A 13130-nucleotide genomic window follows, 5' to 3' on the forward strand; every position below is an offset into this window, starting at 1 on the left:
GTTTTTCTGGTCACCTCATCTCTAAGAAAAAAAATTAAATCAAAAGCGATCAAAAATTAATATGTATTCCAAAATGGTACCAATAAAAAAAATGTCAGGTCACCTCATAAAAATTATGCCCTCACAAAACTCCATTAACAGAAAAATAAAAAATTATGGGAGGTCAAGAGAGACAAACTAGAAAACAAGTTTTGTTTTGTTTTGTTTTTTTAAGTAGTACCACATTACCAAACTTATGTTTTTTAATTTTTTTACACAGCCGAGAAAATCGTGTGAGATTTGTGCGTTGTGAGACGCACAAATACGAACCCTATACTTTCAAATGGGTTCATACACATGAGCGATTTTTTTCCTGCATAGCACCATGATCACAGCATGTTCTATCTAGCTGCGAGATTGCAGCTAGCAGCCCCATTACTTTCAATGGGGCCAGGGGCAGCAGCGCTGGCCCCAATAAAAGCAATGGGAGAATTCTGTGATCCTTTTTCACATGAAAACGCCTCTCATCCACTTGGCTTTCACATGGATGGATAGGGCGATTTCGGTTGTGATTCATGGCCCAATATCGCCCTCGCCCGTGTAAAACTAGCCTAAGGGTGGATTCATATGTGGCATAAAATATGAACACCATTTTTGTTGGATTAGTTTTTAGGTATATAAGATGTTTCTGCACCACTGTATTTCAGTCCATAAGTTAAAATCTGGCAAAAAGATCATGGCTATATCTCTAAATTAACCTTTTCAATCCAATTTTGGATTCGGGATTTCCTAAAAGGCTTTACCTTTTTGCTGTTGTACAACAGTGCCATCTGCTGGCTAAAGCAAGTGTGTGTGTGCCAGAGAGGCTCCGACAGCAGAGTGGCTGGTAATAGATGGTAAGAATACCCTGTCGGACGTCTTCTGACATAGGAGTTGTACAAGCTTCAATCAGAATGTAGGAAGACATCAGACAGTGGATTGGAAAGAGTTAAAAAATGTTATAGCTAAATAAAAACATAATTCATTAGTATTTTTACCAAGTCACAGTGCCTGTAAATGAAATGCCATCCTCAAGTACAATTTTAAATTTAAGGTATCACCATTTTACCTACATTGACTTTCTTGTCTCTGTAGACTTGTATGAAATGGCAGGTGTGAATTTTAATGGATCTCACTAACATTAAATCACAGATTAATGTTTTCCTTTTAACCCTCTGAAAAACACCTTACATTCAGAAACAAAATTTTATTCAAGCATTGGTACTGCATGACAAGTGAGATCCAGTCTCTGAGAATTTCTAAATTGTTGAAGGAGACGGAAAAGTCAAGAGCTGATGAGGTCAGGCACATGATGAGCTATGAGCTACCTCAGCACTTCTTTGAATTGTTCTTATATAAAAAATAAAAGAGCTTAAATGATGTATCACTTGCATGCATCACTTTCCAGATTTCTTTGGTTGATTTTTTTTCTTTTGTACGTTCAATTGCTATCCATGAGGAGTCACTGACCCGATCTGACTGGCTTTTGTATTTTATACGAAAAAGTAAGGTTCTTGGAAATTTAATGAAGAAAGTGAAGGTGACTTAAGTCAAAGCAAGATAATGTTCTTGTGAGTCCATAAAAGAAAAGCCTAACAAGCAACGTTGTATTAGAATAAAATTCTTCAGAAAGATGTCAAGGGAAAATCATTTCTTTAACAGAAACCCTCATCTAGTGTATTGCAAAAAGTATAATAAATACTACCTTCTTAGCCAAACAACAGATGAATCTTTCAGGTTCAACATACTTTTGAGATGAGAACACACACAGCAGATGTATTACAAGAATGAAAACAAATGTAACTCATACATACACAAATAGCTTAGGCTTTTTTTAAAAACTGCGTCTAAGCCATACATTTTGATCTAGGCGCTGGAAACATTTCCCAACCTATATGCCAAAGTATCTATAGGGTTCCATTCAGCTGACAAAGGCTAAAAAAGTGTGCTTTCAGCCTTCATTGGGCTAGTTTATGTATATATACCTTTAATTTTAGCTGTATAGAATTGTAACTGAAACAGTGGGACACCATAAAAACATTATACTGTGTGATGGGCTTTATCAGAGCTTTTTGTAGGACATATACAAGAGATGGACAAAAATATGGAAACAACATATGAAATGCATGAGATTTTAATCATTAGCATTGAGCTACCCTTTTGACCTCTGCTTGACTGTGAGCTTTCCCGCCAAATTTGTGTTTACTTCACCTCTTGCCCTGCTCTGGGTGGTTTTGGGAGCCAGCTGGTAGCAGCAGCTGGAACTTTGTTGCTCAGGCAGATGTTCACTTCTGCCTGACAACATTTGTGTCTTATTACCTTGACTTAAAATCAGTCTCCACATGACTTCTTGAAATATGATTTATAATCCCATGCATTTCGTACAGTTGTCCACCCACAATGTATATCTCCAATGGAAGATTTAGAGGTGTCCATGGCGTTTTTTGTTTTTTTTAAATAATGGTGGACATAGATGATTTATGTTATTTAGTTAATATGGTAGTATAGTTTGAGAGGGAGAATGGATGAAAAAAGGCAACATAAGTAGTGGCAGATCATATAACATTAAGTTCAGTCTATTCTTTCATTGCGGGAGGAGCAGAAAAAGGCCAAACAATAGACACCGGTGACTGCAAGGGGTGACTGTATCCCGTGATAATGCTGTGAAATATTGGCTGTCTTTGGGATCAAGGGGCAGATCCATAATGGTCGGACATTTATGTAATTGAGAATTAACTCCTACTAATAATTTTCAATGAGCCCTCTATGACAGCACACCAGGAGGATGACCCTTTATCTGAATAGGTAAAGGGACAGAAATAGGTTGAAAGTGTACTCCTTCCAATGGCACAACAGTGTTTCCAAATTACTACACAAGACAACAATGCCTTTTGCTGTAAAAACAAATATGGTTGGTCACTAGTCACTAAGGGAACATAAACCACCGTAAAAACAAAGTATTCTAGTCTAATGACAGCATGGGAGATGCTCTAAACACCAGAAGTGGAGAAACCTCTGACCCTAGCCATATAATCCTTTACATGCGGTGGTCAAAAGTAATTGTGGCATGTAAGCAGATGGCAGGGAGCGGGCATCCCTGTTGTCCATTGATAGCCTGCGTTTGCAAGGTGTTGATGGGTTGCCGTTGCAACCAGAGACCTGATAAATCCCTCCAGGCCTGTCATGCAAGCCTAGGAGAACTGTCAAAACTATACTGCACTGCATTACATAACTAGTGCAATGCAGTATATTAAATATTGCATGTTCAAGTCCCCTTGAGAAATAAAGGAAATGTGAAAAAAATTTTGTTTAAAATAAAAAAAAATGTAAAAAAAATTCTGATGGCAGCAAGATCTCCTGGAATCCATGAAAACCAGAAGACACCTTGGGCGTAAATGGATAATCTAGTTTTAGAATTACTTGCTTTGCTACTCTCAATGATAAAGGTTCCAAAACAGAAAAATAAGGTATATCTTCAATATACCTAATTGAAATTATTGCCACCAGGAAGGTTTTTTTTCAGGTTATATTTTTATTATTGACCTGCTGTACATGTTTCAAAAGACTAGTAGTTAAAGCAACTAAGGTAAGGTCTCAGCTTACGAAGCCACTAGAGCAAACCTCTCAGAGTCCACCCCTTAGACTGAAGATCTAAGGTAAGGTCTCAGTCTGTAAACCTCTAAAACCTTTTTCTCCACTCATGTTCTGCCAGACAATAGTTCAAAAAGGAGCCGAGTGCTGAAATTTGCACCTTCAATGCAGCTTTAACCCATCCTATGAAAAGTTCACAACATTAGCAATATCAGGTTTGAAGGATTTGCTTTTCTTGCCACATCATTTTTCTCCAAAATGTTCAAGTGAATTGCAGAAGTTACTTTTCTCCTACTGTTTTGAATAATAGAAATCACTTTATTAAAGAGCTCTTTAAGTTTCAGAAAACGCATTTTAAGATCAAATTAGAGATTTAAAAGTGCCCCAGGCCTTGGTGATCAATTGGATCTTTAGGTAAACATTTGTATCCAAAAGGAATGAATGTTTAATCTCAAAGATAGTGTAGCTTCAGAAAGGAAACAAGCTCCACTTTGGCAGTGAACAAGTACAGAAAATGCATAGTCCAAGCTCAGATTCCAATCCTGGAATAGGGCATTTACCCCAAGGGCAGTTCATTGAAGGGGGAAGAAAAGCTTGTTATGGTTTTCTTCCAGGATCTAAATGAGGATCCCCACATACTTCTGAGAACCACCCACATATACAATCTGCATCTGTAATGTCCACTCCAAATAGATGGATCACTGTTATTGAAGATTTTCCTCTACCCAAAGAAATATTTTGTATGTTGTATTTTAAAGAAGCTGAGATCTAATACTCCCTTGATATCTTAAGTAAGCCACAGTAGTGCTACTGTTGGAGGTCATTACATGCTAGTGTTTTAGATCCAAAGATAACTTTTTGAGGATTTCCCAGATTGCTCAGAGTTCTCAAGAGTTTGATGATTTTGGCCTACATCTATGGAACATGTTTGAATGTGTGTAATAAGCTTTTGTCAAGTAAGGGTGCTGTTATGTCCATGCAGGCTGTGCGAACAACCTACACAGACGCAATATAAATAAGGGCTGGAAATGAAAGAATATGCACTCGAACGGACAGCAACAACTTACATAAACTGAACGTGCATACTATCAGAAGGTGACCAAACACTTACCAATAAACTGAACTACTAGACAGGTGGAAATATCTATACGTACATACAAGGTATTGCTTTGTATTTTGGCCAGAATACATAAGCTCACAAGCCCATGTTAAGGGTCCTCATTGTCTTTTGAGTCCCTACTCTAACAAGACAACTAAAACCACAAAAAGGGGACCCTACACACAAGGTGAGCAATTGTCTCAATAGGGATGTCCCAGTGCTGGAACATAGGAGCCTGGCTCATCCTAGATGTAACAGGCAGGAGCACCAGACAATTGAAATACAACAAAATACACACTAAACAGGACCTTGTTCACGCCAAATGTAGTCCACACCTTCAGACATACACAGAAGTCCTTGTTCGCACCAGAAGTCTGCTCACTTCACAGACAGAAGAAAATACTACTCATGCATCATGCATGCATGCATGCATAAATAAAACAGGAGCTAGTTGAAGTGTCCATACACCAAGAAAGAAGAAATAGCATCAGACACCACTCTGATATAAAAGGTACAGTGTCAGATATCACCCATCTGACATTGTACAGGACATCAGATGTCTAAAGGCCGCACCTGATGAAAGGGAACGAAGAACATGCAGACAGGGGAGAGCAGGTGTACAGACCATCTTCAGGGAAGGTGGGGAAAGCAACTCATACTAGCAGCATGCATAACACCAAACAACAAGTACTTAGTGGGAAAGGTACAATGGATAAATGGATAATTGACCAGCCCCCTGTAGTAAGAGGGGTTGGTATTTATGTGCAGCAGAGCGGTAATGATTGGCTGGCTGGAGAACTCCATACCATCAGCCAGCCAAATCAACCACACCTGCAGCAGTGTGCTCCTGTAAACCTACAGAACTACAGGTCCTAGGACACAGGTGACAGGTGCACATGACATTGTTGTTCTTGATTAAGGGAGTCATAAATTTCATTGATTCCATTTTGTAGCAAATTGTTTTTAGAACACCTTACTGCTTTAATAAGAGTAAAATATCCTAGGTAGCAAAATAATATTTACAATCATCATCATCAAAGCCATCAGCATAACACTTATCCATATCTTTTTTATTGGATTGTAGAACATTGTTGAGGAATATGGTACTTTAGCCCAAGGAAAGAGAATGCACAGCAATACATAGTAAATACTCTTCCTAATCCCATAGGGGGTACTAACAATGTTGAAGGCAGAGAGCAGCACACGAAAGAAGGAAACAGACCTCTATCAGAGTTTTCTTGGCATCCCACATTGTTCTCTTCTATGTATTCTGAAGAGTGAAATTCCCACCATAAGGAAAGCTACCCACAGTTATGACAATTTCAGACTCTCAATTTTCTGTTTACGTCCAAAGAATGAATGTGAAGACATGAATGCGTGTCCATGGGCCCAAAATCCCTATTGCTCCTTAATGGTACTTTAGCCTCAAAGGACCACAGGGAACATGGGGAAATCAGCTACCACAGTAAGAGGGATGAGACAAAGACAGCAGAGGGAGAAAAAGGTCATTGCTGCCACTTTGTTCATTATGCTGCCAATGATTATTCTTCAGATCTTCATCCACCTAGACAAGCTGAGGGGAGACCTCTCTCATAATGGATACTGTGGGGCGAGGAGCACAGATGAGTGTTTCTGGGGAGGATTCTTTTAACTTCTCTCTGCTATCATGGGGAACAAAAATGCAAATATGAGTTTTTATTGAGGTAAGCTTCTTAATGTTTTAAACAACAACATATGCACAACACTGTTAATAATTTACTAAACCATAAATCCTTCTCATCCTGTGCTATACACCTATAATCCCCCTATCTTCAACTATGCCATATTTCTATAAAGCTACAGTAATATTTATTGAATTTTTTTTTATTCTTGAATGTAGCAATTTCTGCTTGTAAATCAGTCTAATATAACATGCCTATAGCCTGCGAAATAGGTGCAAGGAACATCTTACAGAGAAAAGCAATGCTGTGATATTACTACCCTAATATGCACTCCTATTTATTTGAAAGTACTCTATTCTGCATGATTCTAAATGAAATCTCTCAAAACCATTCCCTGTAGAAGGCTTCAAAGTGGCATAAATTGCCTTTCCGTTTTTAAGTGTCTTGTGAATCTTCATACTTTCCCTGATTTACAGTATTAGTAAGTCATGCACACAGCAGAACTTATAGTGACTTATATTTTGTGTGTTCTTAACTGTAATCAGCTCTTCAAATAATGATTTATATAATTAATAGGTATAATATAGGTGTTTGTTGCCCCTCTGAAAAAAGGAAATTTCATTTCCCCGAAGATAAAGATTCAGAGCCTCTATAAACCCCTTCATGACATACATGTACAGTATGGGTGCCGAACCCACTTCATACAGCTGTTTCTGACGGTTCATAGTCACTAGTAATGGCCATGATTGAAATTAGCTGCAATTGCAGATATTTAACTGCTTAAATTCTGCAGTTAATGCTGACCACAGTATTTACCAACTAGAGGGTCCCTTACAGTTGCCCACTAGCCCTTTTGCAATGTGATTGTGGAGTGCTATTGAGTTGGCATGACAGCCCACGGTCTAGTGAAGCCTCCCAGGGCTGCCAAGCATAGATGCCCATTAAGCCTTGCCTGCAGCAGGGTTTAATCAGCTGCTGGTAAAAGTGCAATATGCTGCAATACTAAAGTATTTCAGTACACTGTACAAACAATCACAAACTATCAGAAGTTCACAACTCGGTGAGTACTAAAAATATGTAAAATTCAGTTTCATAAATAAAAATAATTACATATTAGATGTAGCATTAAGTTAAAAAAAACTTCCCTTTTCCAGTTTTCATGAAAGAATATCAAAATAATAAAAAAAATACCATAATTGGTGTTGCTGCATCTATAAAAGACACCCTCCCAATAAAAAGGCACATTTATGTTTTTTTCGATTATATCCTATTTAGAAATATTTTCAATATATTATGTGGTACATTAAATGATACCATTAAAAATATAACTCATTCCACAAAAAAGCCTTCATACATCTATGTCGATGGTGAAATAAAAAAGCCATAGCTCTTGGACCATGGGAATGAAAGATCTAGAACAGAAAACCAAAAAATAGCTGATACTTAAGCAGTTAAAGGAACTTATCCCCTAAAATAAAGCAAAGAATAATTAAATCTCAAATAAATAGTCTGTGATGTCCTGCTCTTTCAAATAGTTAAAAATGTTAGATTACTTTTTAGTAATCGGTTTTCCATGAGCCTATGACAGCACCCTCCCATCCAGACAGGAAACAGGAATCTCCCTCTCAGTTCATGGATTTTAGTGCCCGTCAGGAAAAATCCCTATCTTGCATACATTTATGCCTTTTAATAAATAATGTCCTTAAAAAACCCCAAGGACAGGAATTAGCGGTGCTACCATGGGCTCAGTAAGAACCGATTCCTGGTAATTAATTTCAGTGTTTCTCTTATGCTCATAAAAACATCCATAACAGAGCAAAGTAGATAAATTAGTTTTATGGGGAGAAAGTAGATCGGAGGACCTTCTTCCCAAAAGCTAGCTGATCTTAAAAATCAAGGTCTAATCCACAGGGTGGTGCAGAAGTAGTTATATAATTTTTAATGCAATGCAATTACAAAACCAGTTCAATGACAAGTTGTAGAAGAAAATTATGTCAAAAATAGACATTAGATGTACTTTCTGAATGTTTAATCATTGCACCCTCAAGATCAAAACAAGCTCGGTGATAAGCCACATGTTTACATTTGCACTGGGATGTAATTAACTTTCTCAATTTTCACAAGCTACAATTCACTGACTATTGAAATGGAATTCACATACACTTTATCCTTAAGATAGCCCAAAAAGGGAAAAGATAGTTGGGTAAGATCTGGGGAGAGAGTCGGACAGTACACTGGCCCACGTCTGCCTAGCCAACACTCTGGAAATGGCCTGTCTAACCACTCACAAAACCAGAGTGCATAATAAGCCGTAGCCCCGTCCAACTGCCACTGCATCTTTATCCCATCATCCAGGATTAGGGTGTTTTAAACAGTGTATTGAAGCAGATCCCTAAAAAAAGAATGGGCCTATTAATCACTGATACAAAATTTCTACACAGTCCATCATATCTGGACTGCTGTTATCAACCTCAATTGTCACTCCAGGGTTTTCAGGTTGCCAATAAACACAGTTGTGTCTGTTAACACCTCTGAATACAGAGAACTTGGCCTCATCAGTCCACAGCAACCCTGATATATGTTTAATCTGTTTATTAAATATAACATACAAAAGTAAGCAGATGCACAGTTATATATTTTAAGGCATGGCCTTGAATTTCACTGCAAGAGGTGTACCAAATAGTTCTAAGTAACTTTTTTCCAGCTTTTCTCATAGTCCTTCCAATACTATAACAGCATGTTTAGCGTTCTCAGCCATTTGTTTGGTAACAGGCTGTGGAGTTACCTTATATGCTATGAGTCTCTGTCAGAGCAAAGTGCTCATCATGAAGTTATTTGTCATGCATAACTACTTTAGTGCATTATCGATTTACAGCTGAGAAGAAAAAGAGAGATAGAGAAGAGGAAGAAAGAAAAGAAGAAAAAAAGAAAGAAAGGGGGAGGAAAGGGACTAAATAAATGTGTATATATATTAATAGAGATGGGAAAGGGCAGATATGGGTGTATGTGTTTGCGTATGTTAGGAAGCGTAGTGGGGATATTATGGAGGATACCGCTCAGTGCTGTGTTTTCACTAATAAATTTAAAAACTCAGGCGTTTCCTGAACGACGGCCCATGTCAACCTGTCAACCATGAGCTCATGTTTGTGTGTAGGTTGGGAGAACTCTTGGCCACCATCTCCTCCATGTGCATTATATGGTTCAACTCTTGTATAAACTCCAATATAGTCTGAGGGGTCCTCCAGTGCCTGGGGATTGTGGAGCTTGCTGCTGTGAGGAAGTGTGCAATAGGCCCTTTTTTATCTTGGTGAAAGGACCTGGGATGATGGAGAGTAGTGCTAGTTTGGGGGGGAAGTCTCTACCAATGTATATGTGGTTTGCTCATGTAACTGGAAAATGGAAATCCAGAAGATTCGAATAGTTGGGCATTCCCACCAGATGTGAAAAATGGTTCCCCGTTCAGTTCTGCAGCACCAGCAGGAGTCTGATAAAGATGGATAAATGCAATGGATGAGGTCTGTACATCTATACCATTTAGTGAGGAGCTTGTAGTTCTTTTCCTGCGCAGCGCAAGCTGTTGGTAGTTTATGGGAGAATACAAATGCTTTGTCCCAATCGGAGTCTGAGACTGTGATGCAACCCTGATTTAATCCTATTAGTAGTATATTATACTGCGCTTTGACAGGCAGACTATGAAGGCCATAAGCAAACCTTGATAGGCATTTATTCCTTTACCAAAAAGTTGCAAAAGGCAGAAAGATAGCCTGATAGTTATACCCTCCCAAAAGAAGAATAATATAAAAGTCCATAAAAGTGCTGTGTGAATATATTAGTTGCAAAAATCTGCTGCCCTCACAGCCTGCCTAGCTAACATATATATTTAGATCTTCTATGGACTTAGTAAGGACCTAGTTCAGCCACCTATTCCTTTATCTCAAAGTGTCTGTCGGTTTTAAACGCATATATGTTGATAAAGTGTACCAATTATCTTATTCTTCTCTTTGCCTTTGGCAATTTTTTGGTAATTGTTTACTTAGCCAGGTATACTTTAAGGCCCATTTAGACACAACGATTATTGAATCAAAAGATGTCTTTTGAGCGATAATCATTGTGTCCCTTTACAGCGCAAGATGATCGCTCAAACACTGAGCGATCACCTTGTGCTCCGAGCGGGGGATGCAGAAGACAAGCGGGGCCGCTTGTCTTCTGAATCCAGCTGTTTCCTGCTCGGAGTACCCGTCTGTTATACAGCCGTGCGCTCCGAGCGGGGTATGGAGAACACAGCTGGATAGCTGCATTCTTCATACCCAGCCTGTGTTAAGGGAGCAGGATACAGCTGAAACAATAGTATCAGCTGTATCCCGCTGTAAATTCCTGGTAACTTATCGCTCATCTTTCAGCACGCTGAAAGACAACGATGAACGACGGCTTAACGAAAACTGCACGATGTCAGTGCAGTTACACACAATGATTATCGCTCAAAAGACGGCTTTTGAACGATAATCGTTGTGTCCAAATGAGCCTTTAGGCTTGCTTCCTTTCCTTACAATAGGCATTTATTCATGGCAGCCATGGCAACTGAATGACACTTTGTGATCTCATTATGGGGGACCGTTTGGGACCCCCGAACAATGATTGGGGCATTTAAAGAGTTAACAACCGCAATCTGCTTTAGCACTGATCGAGGCTGCTATGGGGGGCTCCTGTCATGTATAGGGCGAAATCAGCTCGCAATCCTGCTCCATATAAACCCTGCAAACCCAGGATGTAAAAGTACGCCCTGTGGTGCTAAGGGGTTAATATGTGCTGGAAAACTTTCCCATTTAAATCTTACTCTTTACTATAGATATTAGAGTCAAACTAATAATATAAAGGAAATAATATCACATAGTATATATGATGTCCTACAACAAATAGAGCTTTGACACATGGCTTGCTCCAAAAACCCATCCAATGCTAAGGAAATATGTAGTTTACAGCACATAACTGTTCAGCTGGAAAATGGTATACAGTATATCCTCAGAATGGCTTAATACAAGAGCCAGCTTGCACACAGCTGGAAGCTAAATGTGAGTCTATTTGCAAAAATGAGAATTTTACTGAGAGAATTTAGGGCACCTCTTACAAATCTGAAGTTTAATAACGATATCAGAATGAAGCGCTCCATAAGAGTTCTATGCATACAGAGATGTGCTGGACTTGTAATCTAAAACCTCATGTCAAAGATCTACTGTATTGTTCTGTTTTCGGTTATTATTGCTAATTGTTGCTAGAAAAAAAAATCAGGCCCACCTCCATTTCTTTTGTGCATGAGCATAAAAATGGATGACACAGAGATAAACAAAAAGACACACCCAACGCCTATAGATGTAACACGGATTGAATTGGTCCTGGACCAAAAATCAGACACACTCATCTGAATTAAGGCCTATATAGACAACGATTATCGCTCAAAAGCCATCTTTTGAGCGATAACTGTTGTGTCTAAACGCACGGCCATCGTGAACTATTCATTCATTGGTGATTTCTACCAATGACTGTTATCAGCACCACACGTTGATTTTCTTAGCAGGCGGCACTGATCGTATTCTTCCAGCTGGTATCCTGCTGGCAGTTCTCAGCGGGACACCAGCAGAAAGCTCCGAGAACAATGCAGCTGATTGCATATACAAAACAGCTGCTTTGTTCTCGAAGCTATTGCGGCTGTATTCCGCACCGCCTGCATTAACTCTTAAGTAGCTAATTAGCTACTTAGAATTATGCAACGATGATTGCTCAAAACTGTCACTCAAAGACAATTATCTTTCAGTGTAAATGGTCCTTTAGCCCTTACAGTAGCTCACTGACCTCTCTAGGAGTGTTGTGTGCACAGGTTACTGAAGTAGGAAAAGGTAAGTTGTTGCTATCATGTATTGTCCATAGTGGGTCGTGTGTCATCTACCACCAGCTTTATAAAATATATGTTATCTTTCATTGTAATCCTGCTTGTAATAAGTTGACTGCTAAAGTTCTCTACAGAACAGGAAGTGACTCCTCTTGAGAGGATTAGTAGCGTAAGTGAAAACTGTAGAATTTCATAATTATAATATAAATAATGGCATGGAAAAATGACATTTTGTAAATCAAGTGTTTGTTAAATATCTGTTTTTTTCATACATTCACTTTAATGTCAGTATCCTGAGGGAAAATCAGAAACGCGTAGATCTTTTATATACTCGGCCTCCTATTTTCTTTTTTTAATCAGATGTGACTACTGAAATCTTGGAAAAGATAATCCAAGAATGTGAGAAATGATATAACAATGCAAGTGTCATTCAACTGTCTGCAGTGTTTTATATAGCAGAGATACAACAATCACAGAGGCTAAAGCAAAATTACTATACCCCTTCCATTGCCTTATTCATAATTACACACACATAAATAATAGATCTAGGACATACTATATTTGAAATTATTATGCTAGATACTTATTCTGAGTAAATGGCCTCATGCCTAAACCCATTAGGATGCTGCCAGTTTTGCTATCAGGGCACAGCATTTTTTGCTTTTTTTCCTCCCCGCCTTCTGAGAGGCAGAGTAACTTCCATCGACTGAAGCCTAGGTCGGATTGTTTTATGAGGAACGAGTGGTATTTTTCAATATATATGTACCCCAAAATGGTGCTATCAATATTTATGCTGAGGGGGGGGGGGGTACAAAAAAGGCAGGAACCCTGCAATTCTTTGGACTTAGGCTTTTTGGTTGCATTTTAAGCTGTTTAC

Source organism: Eleutherodactylus coqui, chromosome 1 (assembly GCF_035609145.1).
Source record: "Eleutherodactylus coqui strain aEleCoq1 chromosome 1, aEleCoq1.hap1, whole genome shotgun sequence".
In the NCBI taxonomy this organism is placed as follows: Eukaryota; Metazoa; Chordata; class Amphibia; order Anura; family Eleutherodactylidae; genus Eleutherodactylus; species Eleutherodactylus coqui.